Genomic DNA, 17377 nt, shown 5'->3' on the forward strand with positions numbered 1-17377 from the left:
TTGAGCATCAGAGAAGGCGCCGGAGGCTATTTCAGCCGAGATCCGGGGTGTGAAGGAGGCAGCCAAGCAAAGACCAGAAGGGATAAGCCCTCCCAGTACAGAGAGCCCCAGCACAGGCGAACGGTGACAGGCTGGGGAGGACTGGGCGTGTGCGGACGGGTGAGATGAGGCCACTCCAGCTGGAAGCAGCAAGGGAGATGCAGATATGGAAGTCAGCCAGGACCATGGCATGCAGCGTCGGCTAAGCCATCTCTAACTTACTCTGAAATGAAAGACCAGCAGGCACTCAAGCTAAGCCCATAGCACGGTGGCTGGTACAGAGGAAGAGCTCAAAAACGGTGAGCTCGCTTCCCTCCCTTCAAACGGCCAAAATGAATTAAAATGGCCCCTCTGCTGTGGATTTTTGGATTTGATTTTGCCTTGCCACTGTTTCTTTAAAAAGTGTCCATAGACTGGGGCGGGGGGGGGGGGTTGCGAATGAGATGGAGAAGGGGATATGAGGGAACAAGCTCAAAATCAAACAAGCCAGAAACTCCTGGCTGTAAATTTTCTCTCTAGATCTCTGCAGGAATGGCCACATCAGTGCAACTGCAGGAGAAAGAACTGAAGTCGGTAGGGCTTAGAATTCCTTCTCCAACCAAGACCCAGATGCCAGGCAGGTAGTAAAGCTGCCCCCATTCTACCTCCACCCCCACAGCCTGGGGATGGAGTCTGCCAACCCCCTCCTGACACCAGACCAACCCCTCAGAGCCATTCAAGGCTGAAGCTATCAGCCTGGCCATGTTGATGCCAGGAAGGCAAAATGGATTGTTGGCAAAATGCTAGAGAAAAAAAAAGAAAGAAAGAAAAAACTGGCAATTGGTTAGGAGAGAGCCCCAGCCTGAGTCTATGACTATCATCCAGCATGAAGTTTGGTGTGACTCAGGCTCTTCTTGGAATTTTAAAATTCATTACATTTTATTTATTCATTCACTACCCACATAGAACTCACAGTAGACTCCAGGAATATGTATGACAAAATTATTAAATATAAATTTTAAATCAGGACTTGAAGAAAAATAATTTAGAATAAGAGGTAAAGGCAGGAAAAGAACAGGATGGAAGGTAGAAAAAAGATTTATAGGTCAGAAGGTCAGTTACTAGATCTAAAAATGCAGATCTGAGTTCCCTGGAGGCCAAGTCAAAAAAAGCAGTAGAAGCTGTTCTCATGGTCTACAAGGAAAAAGACACTTGACTCTCTAGGACCAGCATTGTCCTGCCATTTGACCTCATATAAGTGATTTAACCTCTACTTGGACTCAGTTTCCTCCTCTCCAAAAAGGAATGAGAAATTATTCAATCTCTGTGACTCCCTCTTTAGGTAATAAAAAACCAAGCTATAGTAAAAACCAAGAATGGCTGATCTTCCAGTCTAGGCTCTGAAATAAGATTCCCAAACTCAAAAGTCCGTAAGGACTAGGCACTAGCAGAAATGAGGGAAGCCGTCTGGGCATAACATAATAAGGAGTAGTGAACTGAAGAGCCCATGCTCTGTCTAAAGGGGGCAGCCGCCTCTCACCTCCAGCTGATTATTGCCCTACAGGAATGCAGGCCCACAGTCTGATTTTTTTTTTTTCCAGTCTAATTTGTAAGAGGAATTCAAAATCCGGATTTTTAATGTAAACTCTTCTGACATGTAAATGTTTGTTTTTAATTCAAATTTACTTAAAACAGTGTACAGGTCAAACATAGGAAGGCCAACTCCAGAAAGAAACAGTAAATCTCTCTAGTGTCTTACAAACGGGTTTTTCTACCTTCAGGTTAAATTGCAGTCCTCAGACCTATCTTCCCCCAGCTAAGCATCTCCAAGAAACATTTCCCCACAAATACACAATTCTTTTTGAATCCCATTCCACACACACTGTTGGGTTCCTACTATGTTTTAGGGACAGTGAAGGATACACCAGGGTGATAAACAAGTCTCCACCAAGTAGCCAGACAGTCCTGGCTGTGTGCTCCACCAAGATGCTGGTTGGCTCCCAAGAAATTCTCAAGGTTTGGTGATGTCTGCAGAAATCAGCCTTTTCATCAACAAGTTCAAAGCATATTGCCGGATTTATTTCTACCAGGAGCCAGAAAACACCCATTTCTCTCCAAATCCTTTTCCCCCTGTCCAGCCTCCTGGATAAAGTTTTCTTCATGGACCGCTGTCACTCTGTCCACTGCCAATTCTATTCAACAAGAACCTACCAAATGCCCACTGGATATGGGTACTGTGCTAAGAGTTGGGGGAGTGAAGAAGAATAATATGAGATCATCTGTCCACATTCCAAGTCTGAGATATAGATGCAACTGAACTTATCCTAGACAGTATTTTAACTGACAAACAGCTAAAGGATAAAATGGAAAGTGAGTTAACTTGACTGGGCTTTGAGTTAGAATTCTCCCACCCACTAGCTATGTTATCTTGAACAAATCGCCTACCCTCCCTGTGTCTATTCCCTCATCTATTAAAAAAAAGTAAGGGATATAACATCGCCTAACTTAACAGTTTGTTGGAAACAGGACTAGCCCATATTGCAGCAAAGGTTGTACGCTGCGCAATTCCAAGGGGTGCCAGTCAGAGACTATGCTACAAATGGTTCCCCCTGGAGTTGTGCAGTACTCAACATGGACAGCTGTATAGGGCAGCCCTGGTTGGAAGGAGTAAATACCCCATATGAAACAAGCAAAACAGAGTGTCTAGCACATTGTAGGGGCTCAACAAATGAAACTGTTGCATGTACAGACACCAACCGGAAAATAAAACCTAGTTTTTTTAACTTCTCTTTTCCACCACCTTTTCAACATGAACCTCACCACATAAAACGAAGCACTGCTGAACAATCAGGGTCCCTCAGACTCAAGCTGAGCTGAGCCCTTCTCATCCATCAGGCGCTGTGCTTCCTCCCCCAAGGAAACACAGGTACCAGTCCTCGAGCCTTGATTTATGCCGCTGCCATTCCTGTCAGCCTTCGGTACATGTCCCTCCTTCCCCACCTGGCCCAGTCCTGCCTCTGGATTCAGGTTGCTGATGGCAGCTTGGCAGTCCACACTCTTCCTTGGTTCAGAGTGATTGTCCAGGAGGTGTGCTCAGAATCTGCAGCCCTGGGATTTTCTGTTCCTTTTAAGCTTCGAATTGATTAGCTCAAAAGCTTAAATAGAGCTGGCTTAAATCTTGCCTGCTCATTTTGGATGTGGTAGAGGCCAGGTCTCTTTCCATCGCAAAGTAACAGAAACGCAACTGGAACCAGTTAAGCGAATGGTGAATTTCATTGTTTCATGTATCTTCAAGAATCCAGGGGTAGAGCTAGATTCAGGTACAGCAGGATTCAAGATCCTGAACAACACTGCGCAATTGGCTTCTCATCTTTTTACTCCGCTCTCCTCCCCGGTGGTGCCACGTGGTGGCTCCTGGTGACCCCAGGTATTAACCCCGGAGTAGATGCCTCTAGCCACGGAGGGAAAAAAAAAAAAAAAAAGCAAACGGGAGTAGAGAGATATGGAGCAAAGACTCCAGGAGTGCAATCTTCAGCGCCCGCCACCCTCTTCTCTTCATTTGACCAGCTCAGCCCTGACGGGGGGCTTGCTTCTTATCCTCTCATTCCGGCTTGTTACTCGACGTCACTGAGAAGGCGAGAGGGCCTGCCGGGCAATGGCAGGCTGCTCACCCCTCCCGTCCTGATCTTTTTGAAGATGCAGCCTTGAAAGGGTATCATGGTGTTGATACCACGTGGAGCGCAGACGTCACTGAACCCCACCGAGGCCTCTAGAGAAGCTCTGCAGGTGCTGGCTGTCTTGGAGCCGCCCAGGCCAAGCCTCCTCAGTAAGTTCCCTCGCCTTTTAAAACCGCCACCTACCTGCCTCTTCCTTCGGCCTTTCCTTGCCTTCAGGGGCCACTTTCGAATATCACTGCGGGAACTGCCAGGTTTTTGAGCCCACAGAGCTTAATCCTGAGCCCCAGCTCCACCTTCTCAGGCCCCCAGGTAACCACCTCATCTCCCGCCCACAGCTCCAGCAGAAGCCCCGCCTCTTCCTGTTTCCAAGGCCCTACTGCCCGGAGCTCATTTCCGGTCCGAAGGAAGCTGTCAGCCCTCGTGCCATTGGTGGAGCGTATTTGACTGTCAGGCCCTGCAGCCAATGAATGATCAAGTTGGCTCCACTCTCAGCCCCGCCGACTTCTCCTCAAGGACTCTTTCATCTCTCAAGAGTCTCTCGATGTTTTTTTTGTTGCAAGTGGTAGAAGGCCGACTCATCGGTAGGATACTGAAGAATCTGTAATTATTACTTTTACTACTTTAATGGTTACTGTTATTATTAGATAAAACTTTGTTATTATTTGACATAATAAAAGTATTAATAGTAGTGTATTATTAGATTATTAGTAGATGTTATTTCTATTATTAGACATAATAATAATATTATAGTGGTTCCAGTATCAGCCCCACCAACTTCTTTTGAAGGACTCTTTCATCTTTGAAGAGTCTCTCAATGCTTTTTGTTGCAAGTGATAGAAGTCCAATTTACCCATAGGATTCTGAAGAATTTTTTTTTTTTTAAGTAGGCTGCACACCCACTGTGGAGTCCAGCATGGGACTTGAACTCACAACCCTGATATCCAGATCTGAGCTGAGATCAAGAGTCAAGCGCTTGGGGCGCCTGGGTGGCTCAGTCGTTAGGGGTCTGCCTTCGGCTCAAGTCATAATCTCAGGGTCCTGAGATCGAGCCCGGCATCGGGCTCCCTGCTCAGCGGGAAGCCTGCTTCTCCCTCTCCCACTCCCCCTGCTTGTGTCCCCTCTCTCGCTGGGTCTCTCTCTGTCAAATAAATAAATAAAATCGTAAAAAAAAGAGTCAAGCGCTTAACCAACTGAGCCACCCAGGCACCCCAAAAATCTTTAATTATTACTATTACCAGTAGATAGAACAGTTATTTATTAGATATAATAATAGCATTTATTAGTAGATTATAATTATTATTAAATGTAATAACATACTATTACATATAATAATATTATCGTGGTTACCAGGTGCTGTGGGGTTGGAGGAAATGGAGAGGTGCTGGGCAAAGGGTACAAGCATCCAGTTATAAGACAGTATGTTCTGGGAATCTAATATACAGCATGGTGATTATAGTTAATAATACCATAGGGGTGCCTGGGTGGTTCATTCAGTTAGCATCCATCTTGATTTCAGCTCAGGTCATGATCTCGGGGTTTGGGGATCGAGCCCCGGGTTGGGCTCCATGTTGGGTGGGAAGTCTGTTTAAGGATTCTCTCTCTCCCTCTTGCTCTGCCCCTCACCCCCTTCTCTAAAATAAATATCTTTAAAAATATATATATATATTGTATTCTATGCTTGAAAGTTGCTAAGAGAGTAGATCTTAGATGTTCTCACCATAAAAAAGAATTGGTAATTATGGAATATGATGGAGGTGTTAGCTAATGATATGGTGCTAATGATTTTGTGCGATATATAAGCCTATCACGTCAACACATTGTATACCCTAAACATATAATGTTATAGGTCAACTATATCTTGATAAAGCTGGGGAAAATAACATTATATAGAATTAGTAGTAGTAGATATAATAACACTATTGTTATTATTGTTATCACTATTATTATTAGGAGGAAGAGGAGAAAGAAGGAAAAGAGACATTTATGAAGCATTTAATACCTCCCAGGGGCTCTTCCAAGCACTTTGCTTGAATCTCTTTTCTTCCTCACAACCACCCTACAAGGTAGGTATTCTCATTGATTCCCATTTTACGGACAACAAAAAGCACTGTCACACACCTAGTCTGTGAGCCAGGATTTGAACCTGGATGGTCTGGCTCCAGAGGCTGCACCCATCACCATTAGACTATAATGAAAAGGAAAGTAACTGGAAGAGCAGAAGTGTCGAAATGTAACTGAAACCGAGCACTTGAATTTCGACAGTATGTACTCTTCAGCTCTGCTTCTGTCAATTTTTCACTTCTCACAGAGGATGAGCTTTTGTCCTGTTGGCAGGCATTGAGGCTCCCTACAACTCCCAGCCTCATGACTCACAGCCTCCACCACAGAGAAGGACTGACTGACTCTCCATGTCCAAGTTCGAAATCCCAAGAAGGGCTCTGACTGACCCAGGTTGGGTCATGCACCAACCTCTGGGCCAGTCATCTGTGACCAGGGGGCCAGAGTACTATAATCTCAGGGCTTTGGTGTCAGATCAGTCAACAGCAGATGGGAGCAGGAACCCACGAGGGGGTCAAAATGGCAGGGATGAGAAAGGGGGTAAAAGCCATTCTCATGAGAAGGGAGATATGCTGGAGACACTAGCATTTATTTCATCCTGAGAGCAAGGGAAACTTGCAAGGAAGCCTCACTGGGAAAAAGCCAGTTAGCCAAGAATTGAGGCCCGCCCAGCTGTGGCCCTTCTGACATCTGGTCCAGATGCTGGCCATTATTCCTTCAGAAGTGCACATGCAGCTTTAATGAGGAACTAAAGAGAACAGTCCTCCCAGACTCCCAGGAAGGGGCATTAGCATGCATTATCATCCTGCTCTGCCTGCCTGCATGAAATATGAAGGGGGTCTCTGAAGACACATCCAGAGGGTTTAGCAAATGCTCCAGAACTGCTCATCTGAAAACACCCCGAATGAACACAGGACTCCTCGTGTGATCTGTTACGTTCCACAGCTGCAGTTTTAGCAGGAGGTGGGCTAATTGACACTGTCTTCCACATCATCCTGTTTGTCAGTTCTGCTGCCTTCTTCCAACCCCACCCCCTTAATCCTGATTTACATCTTAAGACCCCCAGGGCTTGTGGAGCAAGAAAGCAGACTCTACAATTGGTCAGAAGTGGGTTTGGATCATGGCGTTGCCACTTACCAGCTTGGGTGATCTTGGGCGAGCTCTCCAACCTCTCTGGACCTCAGTTTTCCCACCTGGTAAGTGGAGCTAGGGATGTCTGCCTTGAAAGGCAGTTAAAAGAATTATAGATAATGTACAGGAAGTTCTAGAGTAGTCGGGAGAGAATGACTATGTTGCAGTGTCGGATAAATCCCCAAATATCAGCAGCTTGGTGCCACAAAGGTTTTTTCTCACTCATTCTCATCCAAGAGAGGAGCCCTTCTGTGGTAGTAAAGAATAAACCCAAGTTACCAAGAAATGTTAACACCAACAGAGGGCAGATGGACAGATATACAAAGCATCGTGGTGGCACTGAGTCCCTGGTCTCTGGTGCATGCAGCAACTCCTTCAATTCCATAAACCACTTCGATCTAGCTTTGTTTCGGGATGCTTTGGGTAGGTTTGGTCACCTGTAACCGAAGGAGATGCAACCAGTCGGATGAGCCATAGGGGACGCTAATGGAAGCCTTGCTGAATGCTCACTATGTCCCAGGCACTGTCAGTCGTGTTTCCTGCGCACACTCCAGGCACTGTTCTAGGCACTTCAAAGTAGGCCAATTTTTAGGGTCAGCTTCACACTTCCCCTGCGCTGAGTTAACCTTCACCCCTGCCTGTGAGTCAACTATTAACGCCCCGTGTCTAAATTAGGAAACGGAAGCTCAGAGAGGTTAAGTCATATGCAGCCTTAGTTGGGTCTCCCCCAGAAGCAGACATGAAGCAAGGATTCAAGTACAAGTAGTTGATTAGGGAGGTGCAGAAGATACTTGTAGAGAAGTAGAGACGAGACCTAGGGAAGAGAGGCAGCCAACTAAAGCCTATTCTCGAGACACCTCCGGTTGTGGGCCCTGCCGCTTCACGGTGTTGGGAAACACGGTATGTCAGCAAGAAACACATGTCTCAGAGTCCTTCCAGCCATGAGGCAAGGGAGCCAGGTATTTACCCACCTGTCAGTCATGGGCTGGGGGATGCTCTCAGGAACAGTAATTCCCAGATCCTGCCAGCCCGCCTTCTGCAAGGACAGAGTTGCATTCCGGAGATTGGCAGAAAGCCCTCAGACGAGGAGAAGCAGATCTACCAGCCCCTGGAAGTTGACCAACCCTTAGTGATGTAGCAAGGCTCGAGCAGGAGCGTGGTGGTCAATGTTTAACAACGGGTTCCCCAGGGGCGCCTGGGTGGCTCAGTCAGTTGGGCATCTGCCTTCGGCTCAGGTCATGATCCCGGGGTCCTGGGATCGAGCCCCGCATCAGGCTCCCTGCTCAGCAGAGAGTCTGCTTCTACCTCTGCCCGTCCCCACCAAACACTCATGCTCTCTCTCTCACTCTCTGTTTGAAATAAATGAGTAAAATCTTTAAAAAAAAAAACAAAAAAAAACTGATTCTCCAGATTGGGGAGGAGGAAGAGTCCTGATTTGTAATGTTTGCTGATTCCTACGGTATAAATACTCCCAGGATGGCCAATTTCAAGCTACCAACATGATGTCCATTGGCCTGCAACATTCCTGAAAATGTTTACAAAATTCCTGAAAACTTACCAGTTGACTCTTGGGAGCCAGTACTCGCCTGCTCCAGAGCACAGAGAAGCCAGAGGGATGTGCGTAGAGTCACACAGCTATTGAGAGGACACCTGGGATACTTCAACACAGTAGGGTATGACCCCAAATCCATGGTCTTTACATTCTACCATGGCGGGTATTGTTCATCCTTATTCCTTTTCAGCCTGAGGCTGGGCATAGATGGTGGTGATGAACAAGCATTGGGGAAGATAAAGGAGTAGCTTGTGCTAAAAAGAGAGGGCCAGAGCTATATATTAATACAGAGAGGGAATTTCTGAATCATCCAGTCTGACCCCACATTGAATGCTGGGCTCTTCCTGATAGCATCCCTGCTCAGTGATCATCCAGCCTCTACTTGCACAACTCTAACAACGGGGAGCTCACCACTCCTCCAGCAGAAGACCAGCCTTTGAAGAGTCCCACGTCACCAGCCCCAGATGGAATTCAAGCAGCCTGTTAAGGAGAAGTTATTTCACTGTGTCCAAGGCAATGGATGGACTTGGTGCTGGAGGAAGGCACTTGAAGAATGAGCAAGCTCCTGGATCAGACACATACAGCAGATGAAGTGCCTGGTCCCCGACCAACTTAAGCAATGGCTCCTTTTGTCAAAGCCACTCACCAAAAGGGAGACTATTACATGATAAATGCTGGCCTGGGCCAGACCAATGAAGCATCACACGCAGGGTTCTCTCTCTGACAGGGCTCCGTGACTTCCCCCAGGCTGAGAAATGAAGGCAATGCTCCAACTTGCCTATACATGAGAATCACCAGGAAGCTTCCTGGGCCCCACCCCCGGAGATTCCGGCTCAGGAGGTCTGGGGCAGGGCCCGAGAGTCTGCATTTGTCTCAGGCTCCCAGGTGGTGCTGGTGCAGCATCCCCCTGCACCTTGACAGCACTGGCTAGAGCAGGGGCCAGGAGCCGTCGCTGGCCTGCCACCCCAGGGAGCCCTGGAGCCCGAGCCCACACCATGCCCGAATGCCGTGGGGTACGGAAAAGAAAAAGCAAAGATCCCAAGCTTCAAGCAAACAAGCTTCTCCTAAGTGTTAATGTGAATGTGGTTCAAACACTTCCGCTGACATTTACGGAGCCCCTACTGTGCGCCAGGCACTGGACTAGGCGCTGGGAAGGGGGAAAATACAATGGTCACTGAGCTCGTGAGGGCTTCCCTTGGGGAGTTCACAGCGAATGGAGGATCTTACATTCAGCCCCTGTGTGGCCTGGCAGTGTGCTAAGGGCCGGGCATGCCGTGTTGAACAAAAGACCAGGCTCTGCTCTGGGACCGCTCAAACCCTTGGGAAGGAGGAAGACTCCTCCACCCCCAACCAAGACTTGGAAATAAGGCTGAACTAGTTAACAGTAAGAAAGGACAGCCAATGGATCAGACAAAACAGAGATGTTCAAAAGTCACAGAAAGGCCCTTTAAAAGTATAAGATAGCAAGATGGTGCTGCAGGCTCAGAAGGAGTGACATCTTTGAAGGGAACATCAACAGAAGACTTTTTAGTATCAAGTGCCACCTGCCATCTTGTGAGTGAGTCCTAGGGCTGGATGCTTACCCAGTCCTCCCGACAACACCAGAGGTGGGACTCTTGGCTGACCCTGGTTTACAGTTAAGAAAATTGAGGCCCAGAGCTAAGGGTGACCTGCCCAAGATTACATTACCAGGAAGTAGTAGGGTTTAGGGCTGTGTGGCCCCCAAATCATGCAGAGGCTGCACCCCTGCTGGCAGACAGCCTGGAGAGAACCTCAAGCATCAGCTGTAGGTCAGACAGGGTCAGAGTCCTCCCCAGAGCTGGGAGGTGGGGTAGAGCATCATAGCTTGTGACTGAAGTCAAATTCCTAGCCTTGTCACCCCTTAGCTTGACTCAGACAAATTACTGGGTCTTCAGGGGTGGAGTAACCACATTTCAAGCACCCAATTAGCCCCCTCCAAAGACTGTAATGTTAAAACTTTCTGTACTTTCCTGACTTTTCTCCAGAGTCATCTGTGAAGAACAGAAGGGTCCCATGGGCAGAGCAGTTCATGTCAATTCAACTTCCACAGCACATCCCATATCCATCTGTTTCTCTGCATTTCTATTTCCACCACTCTGGTCCAAGCTGCCATCATGTCTCCTCTGGTTTAATCCAGTGACCTCCTGGCTGGTCCCCCTGCCTGGGCTCTTAATCCTCTGCAGCAGAGATCAGCCAACCATGGCCCTTGGGTCAAATCTGGCCAGCCACCTGTGTTTGTAAATACATTTTTTTATTTTGGAACAAAACCACATCCATTCATGTATGTACCATCTAGGGCTGTTTTCCCACCACAATGGCAAAGCTGAGCAGTTGCCATAGAGACCAGATGTGGGGCATGAGGCCTAAAGTATGTGTGTGCTAGCCTTTGGCGGGAAAACTTTTCCAATGTCTACCCTGCAGTCCTTTCTCCCACAGTCATCTTTCTGAAATGGCAATCAGATCATTTTCCTCCTGTGCTTATAGTCCTCCAGTGGTTTCCAGGGGACATTAGAAAAATCTCGGTTCTCTATCCCATCTGCAAAGTCATAGGTGACCTCATCCCTATTGATGTCACAGGTCTTGTCTTTCCTCACTCGTGCCCACCAGACTGTCCCAACTGCTATTTCTTGACCACCTCCCCCTTCTTATTCCTACCCTGGGGCCTCTGCATGTGCTGTCCCCTCAGTCTGGAATGTTCTTCCCTCCACTCTTTAGATGGCTGGCTCCTTCTCATCACATAGGGCTCAGGTTTGAATGCCACCTTCTCAGAAAGGCCTTCTCTGAATACTGGCCCCAATCTAGAATAGCCCCAGTCAGCATCCCATCACCCAGTCCTGTTTTCCTCTGGGCACGTCTCACTAACTAAAATGGTTTCATTTATCTGTGTGTTACTTGACCAATGTCGGTCTTCCTACTAGAATATAAAGTTCCACAAGGGTGAGGTCTTTGTCTTTTTTTGATTCGCCATATGCCCGTGGCCTAGACAACTGCCCAGCACATAACAGGTGCTCCCTAAGTTTTTGTTCATCGAGTAAATGGTCTTGTCACTCCCAAAGACAAAAGAAAGGGCTAAACTTACAGAAGGTATGACTTAGGCCAAATACACACACACAATAATTCCTACCCAATGGTTCAGACCTGGAAAAGGCTATCATAATAAACTAAAGAACCATTTCACAACAACTGAATGAGAAAAAAAACTTCTGCACCCAAGGCTGACAACACTACGAGTATCTTTGTAGAAGGCCATGAGTCCTTTGGAAAGCAATAAGGTAATCATATTAAAAGCCATAAAAAAGCTCACTCATTCAACTTGGTATCCCCACTTCTGAGAATTTATAGAAATAATTCAACAGTACCAAAGGTTTTTTTGCATAAAGGTGTTTACTGTTTTATTATCTAAAAAAACCTGGAACAAGTTAACTGTCCAACAATTGGTGTACACAGCCCATAACCATGATCATTAGGAAACTCAGTGGAGCCATACAGAAAAAGGATTATGATAAATGAAAGAAATAAAACTAGAATATATGTTATGGCTCTGAATATGAAAACTACTTATGAACAAGGACAAGAAGAGAACAAGAAAGGATGGCAATACTTATCATGAGCTGCCCATCAGCTTTGGTCCTTCCCTTTCTCTCAGGCATGCAGCTAATCAGATTTCCCAGCAGCCCTTGCACCAAGGGGGAGCCACACAGCAAGCTCGAGTCAATGGAAGGCGAATGGAACCGATGTGCCACTTCCTGTTCTGGTCCGTAAAATTCTACCACGTGTGCTCCACCATGCTGTGTCTCCAAGGTCACCTTAGAAGCCACATGTTGGGGCGCCTGAGTGGCTCAGTCATTAGGCGTCTGCCTTCAGCTCAGGTCATGATCCCAGGGTCTTGGGATCAAGCCCCATGTCGGGCTCCCTGCTCTGGGAGAGGCCTGCTCCTCCCTCTCCCACTCCCCTTGCTTGTGTCCCCTCTCTCGCTGTGTCTCTGTCAAATAAATAGAATCTTTAAAAAAAAAAAAAAAAAAGAAGAAGCCACATGTTGGAGATGGCACAGACACTGTGAGCTTGTGCCCCACACAACTGTGTGTAACACAGACCAAGCCCTCCCTGTTCACCTGCGACCATCCTGAACCGTAACACGCATCAGAAAGAAACTTCTGTCGTGTGTGCGCCATTCGGTGTTGGGTCTACTTGTTACAGCAGTTTAGCCAACCCTAACTAATACCTTGATACAATGCTTGGTGGCTAATAACTCAGGCTTTGGGGTCAGGGACACCACTTAGGATGATTTGTGTGATCTTGGGAGGTCACCTAACTGCTCTGAAACTCAGTTCCCTCATCAGTGTGAGAATCAAAAGAGAAAAAGACAACAAACTCCTTAGTTCTGTGCCTAAGTAAAGAAGGAGCTCAGTCCTTGGTTCCAAGGGTTCCATCCGGAAGCACAGCTACATCCTGCCCTTCCTTGGATTTTGGAGACATTTGCCTAAGCTAGGTCGAGCTAGGTCTCTAACCCTTGCAAACATGAGGGCTGACTAATACCACACTGCTCCAGACATTCATGTCTTCCCCCAACCCAACCCCTGGGCGGAGGTGGTCCAGACCGGGCAAACCCAGAGAGAGGCTAGCTCTCCCCTAGTCAGGCTTAGGATGGAGCCAGTGGCCAGGAACTGACCCAATCTCCTTTACACCTTAGTGGCAGCACCAGGTCCAGAAACCAGGTTGACCCCAAAGCAGCCTGTCCCAAGACACGGCCCCCTCCTAGTGCTCACTCAGGTCAGGCTGTGCTGTTTTCCTGGATGGAGAAGTCACCAGCGGGCAGTGGTCAGTGGGTTGTGCCCAGGCTGAGAACATTTCCCAGACCAGATGGCATCTCTGGCAGGCCCTCAAAGCCAGCAGAGGCCAAGTGGTGCCCAAGAGGCCAAGAGGCCCAATATGGTGGGGATGGTCAAGAGTCCCGATGAACAAGGCATCCCAGTGCCCTCCTCGTTTGCCAACTGTCCACCACCTGAGAGTCCCGGAGTAGAGACAGGCTGGACCAGCCCAGGCAGATGCCCTGGGCCAGAGCGGGGCTCACACACACACATGCACACACACAGAGCTGCACACGTAAATGCATGTACACACAAATAGTTGCATTCACATATCACACATACAGATACACTCCTTCTAAACTCAGTGCCTTCCAATAGCACAACAGACAACAGGGCCATGGTATGGTGTGGAGGAAATCCTGGAGTCTGATCCCATTTTTTTTTTTTTTTTTTTTGCATGTTTCCAAGGACAAAGGTATTTGACCAAACCCTTGAGTCACACCCGCCACAGGGTCCCTGCCTGCCTGCAAACCCCACAAAACCAGTTCCATGCAGATGACCCCTCAGACCCTTCCTCACTCGGACTCCAAGGTCCACCACTGTTGTGAAAGATCTAGGTCTGTAACAACAAGACACTGATGGTCTTGAGCCAGATTTCCTAGAAGCAGAGCTGCAAATGGACTTGGGCATTTGTGGGTTTTTAAGGGAGGGCACTCAAGAGAAGGGAAGTGAAAGCCACAAGCAGCAGAAGGGGGAGGAACTGAGAGAACCGGCCTCGCCTTGGTGTGATCCCCCCCGGGAGCCCTTTCTCAGAGACTGCGCCACCGTGAGTCAGGGGCCAGCAACCCCTATTGCTATATCGGTTAGTCACTGGAGCATGGCATCCCCTCCGGGGTGAGGCGGCTCCCACCTGAAGAGGACAATTCTCTGGAACAGGGCCCAGCTGTGAGCTCGTAGCACCCAGCGCTCCCAGCAGCTAGGGAAAGGTGGACAGGTAAAGGGGAGCTGGGCTCTAACTAGGGTCTGCACTCGTGTAGACCAATGAAATTGTCTGAGGATCTGAAAGGAAGAGGAGAATCTGTCTCTCCCCAGGGATGATTTCCCAGATACTGAACATCTGTCATGGCATGGGCATGGACCAATCAGCCCCAATGGCTGGCTGTAAAACATGGTCACAGCTACACCAGCAGATACCAGCCGAATGCCATCCCTCTGTGAAGGAATGATACCATGCAGCAAGCCCCGTATGCAGAACAACCCGTAGCGGTTGTTCTGGAAGCATCACTTGCCCAAATCCTCAGAAGCACCCTGCACTGCAGCCATCATCCCCATTTTACTACAGAACAGCCTAAGACTCGGGGACATGGGGTAGCTCAGCCAAAATCAAACAGCCCAGGAAGTAACAGACACAGGACTTGCACTCGCATCTGGCTGGCTCTAAAGCCAGTAAAAATTTCTACCCTGCCTCACTGGCTTGAAAGAGATTTAAAAGGAAAGCAAGCAAAAGGAGCCCTGCTTCCAAGGGACACGAGGGTCCCTCAGAGATGCTGGGATAATGATTTTATTATGTTCAGAGGGGAGTGAAAGGGACAGGAAACAAGCAATGTGTGATCTCCTGTCATGTCAAGAGACGTTCTTTTCAGAGAAATGTACATTTTGCAGAATCAATAGGCTCCGAAGCCTCAGAAAGCCAATGAAGATATACAGCCCCGACCCCTGCACGTGGGAGCTCTGTTACGACAGACAGGAGAAATTAAATTGAATCATCTGGAGCAAGTAGGTTGTAAACATTCAATATTAATGATCCATTTCAGTCCCAAAGAACCTTGGGCTTTGCCTAGCTTGTGCGCTGTTTTTAAAAGACCGACTTGTCCCGAGATGGGGATTCCTCGCCCTTCCTGCTTAGGGATGATGACAGAACCTGGGTCCCCTCTGCAGGACTAGACAGTAAATATTTTGTGGGCCATCCGATCTCTGTTGCAACGACTCAGTTCTGCAGCTGTCACTCAGAAGTAGCCACAGACAATACAGAAGTGAATGAGCACGGCTGTGTTCCAATAAAACTTTAACAAAAATGGGTGGCCAAGTAGGTTTGACCCTCAGGCTATAGCTTGCTGACCCCTGCCTCTCTTCTCCTTGGCATTTTCGGGGACACCAATGCACGCAGTCTTCATGTTGGGCCATTTCCTGACTTTGGTTTTTTGTCTCTTACTTCGGGGCCATTGGCTATGGGAGGGTCAGGTGACAGAGCTTAGATGGCATGATACAAATTCATGCTCACAAACTAAACCAGGTAACATAAGTACTAGGTCCAGCATATGACACTTCTGGTATTCAACCTTTTTTTCTTCAGCTAAGACGGCAGAAGAGATGATGTATTGTATACGTGTTACATTCAGCCACAAATGAAAACAGAATTAGTCCCAAAAGTCACAGGTCCTGGGCAAAGGACCAAAAGGGACTGTTTTAGCATGAGCAAGGTGGGTGTCTCAAAGGTGGTCATTGCTGGGAGCCTGGGTGGCTCAGTTGGTTTAAGTGTCTGACTCTTGATCTCAGCTCAGGTCTTGATCTCAGGGTCAATCAAGCCTCACATTGGGCTCCACGCTGGGCATGGAGCCTACTTGAAAAAAAAAAGGGGGGGTGGTCATTGCCTTCAGATAGTGATGGATGTTGTTGATCCATTGAATCAAGTTCTAGAAAGTAAGCATGCAGTCCAACAATTTGTCCCAGCGTCCCTGCCCCTGGCTTTGCTTATTTCTGCTTCTGTAGCACAAGCTACTGCTTTATTTGAACCTCTGCCTCCTCTTCTTTTTCAATTCAGCCTGTGCAGTCGCTTCTTCCTCCACTTGGCCCTCATGGTGTGGAGGTTTCCAAGAGATGGCGCTAGGCCATCTCTTTTCATTTTACAATGGTTTCAGGAAAATGGTGAAGATTGCACAGAGTTCCCGTGTGCCTCACATATTGATGCATTATTATTATTATTAACTAAAGTGCCTATTTATTCAGACTTTCTTATTTTTTACCTAATGTCCTTTTATTTTCTATGCTAGGATACCACATTGATGACCTTGACACTTTTGGGGAATACTGGTCAGGTGTTCTGTTAGAATGTTCCTCGATTGGGATTTGTCTGATATTCTTCTCATTAGATGAAGACTTGTGTGTTTTGAGGAGAAAGATCCCAGAGGAAGTCTCATTGACATCACTTCGTATCCAGGGTGTGCACTCCCAAGATGCCTTACGGCTGTTGACCTTCACCTTGACCACTTGGCTGAGGTTGTGTCAGTTTTCTTCACTACAAAGTTATTCTTTGTCCCCCTTTTTCACACGGTCCCTTTGGAAGAAGCCATTACAAGAAGTCAACACTTGAGGAGTGGGGGTTATCCTCCATTTCCTGGAGGGTGGAGGAGCTACATAAATTTGGAATTCTATTACAAGATAGATTTGTCTCTTCTGTATCATTTATTTACTTCTTCAATCATTTATTTATATCAATACGGAATCATAGGTACTTACTTTATACTTTGGATTATAATCCAATACTACTTTACCTTGTGTTCAGACTGTTCCAGCTTTGACCATTGGGAGCTTGTTCAGTTGGCTCGTATCCCTGGGACATACCCCCATCAATGTGGCGTTTTGGGGGCACCTGGGTGGCTCAGTTGGTTAAGTGTCTGCCTTTGGCTCGGGTCATGATCCCAGGGTCCTGGGATCAAGCCCTGCATCGGGCTCCCTGCTCAGCGGGGAGCCTGCTTCTCCCTCTCCCTCTGCCTGCCGCTCCCCCTGCTTGTGCTCTCCCTCTCTCTGTCAAAGAAATAAATAAAATCTTAAAAAAAAAAAATGTGGCTTTTTGTTTTGCTTTGTTTAGCACTTCCTTTTATGCTAAAGGAAAACGCAAAAAGTCGGAAAGCACCTACTTTCTAACCCTGCAAGATGCTCCTGGCTCATCTTATATATTTCCTACCCCCGTCCTAGAATTAGACATTTCCCAAGGAGTCCCCATTCCTTTTATTGGAGAGTGGTGTTTCCTAGAGAATGAAGATCTGGGCACTAGGTGTTGGGTACTACTGGGATGTCATTCCTTCTAGCCTCCCCTCAGCTAAAAGAGCAGG

General features: G+C 47.5%; 1 long non-coding RNA gene across 1 annotated transcript; it reads left to right on the forward strand.

Annotated features, from left to right (window-relative positions):
* The first annotated feature begins 4036 nt into the window (after positions 1–4036).
* Positions 4037–16543, forward strand: LOC144382076 (uncharacterized). The gene is made up of 3 exons (XR_013448473.1): positions 4037–4276; positions 5646–5758; positions 16415–16543. It is a non-coding gene; the product is annotated as an uncharacterized LOC144382076 (long non-coding RNA).
* The last annotated feature ends 834 nt before the right edge of the window (positions 16544–17377 follow it).

Source organism: Halichoerus grypus, chromosome 6 (assembly GCF_964656455.1).
Source record: "Halichoerus grypus chromosome 6, mHalGry1.hap1.1, whole genome shotgun sequence".
Lineage (NCBI taxonomy): Eukaryota > Metazoa > Chordata > Mammalia > Carnivora > Phocidae > Halichoerus > Halichoerus grypus.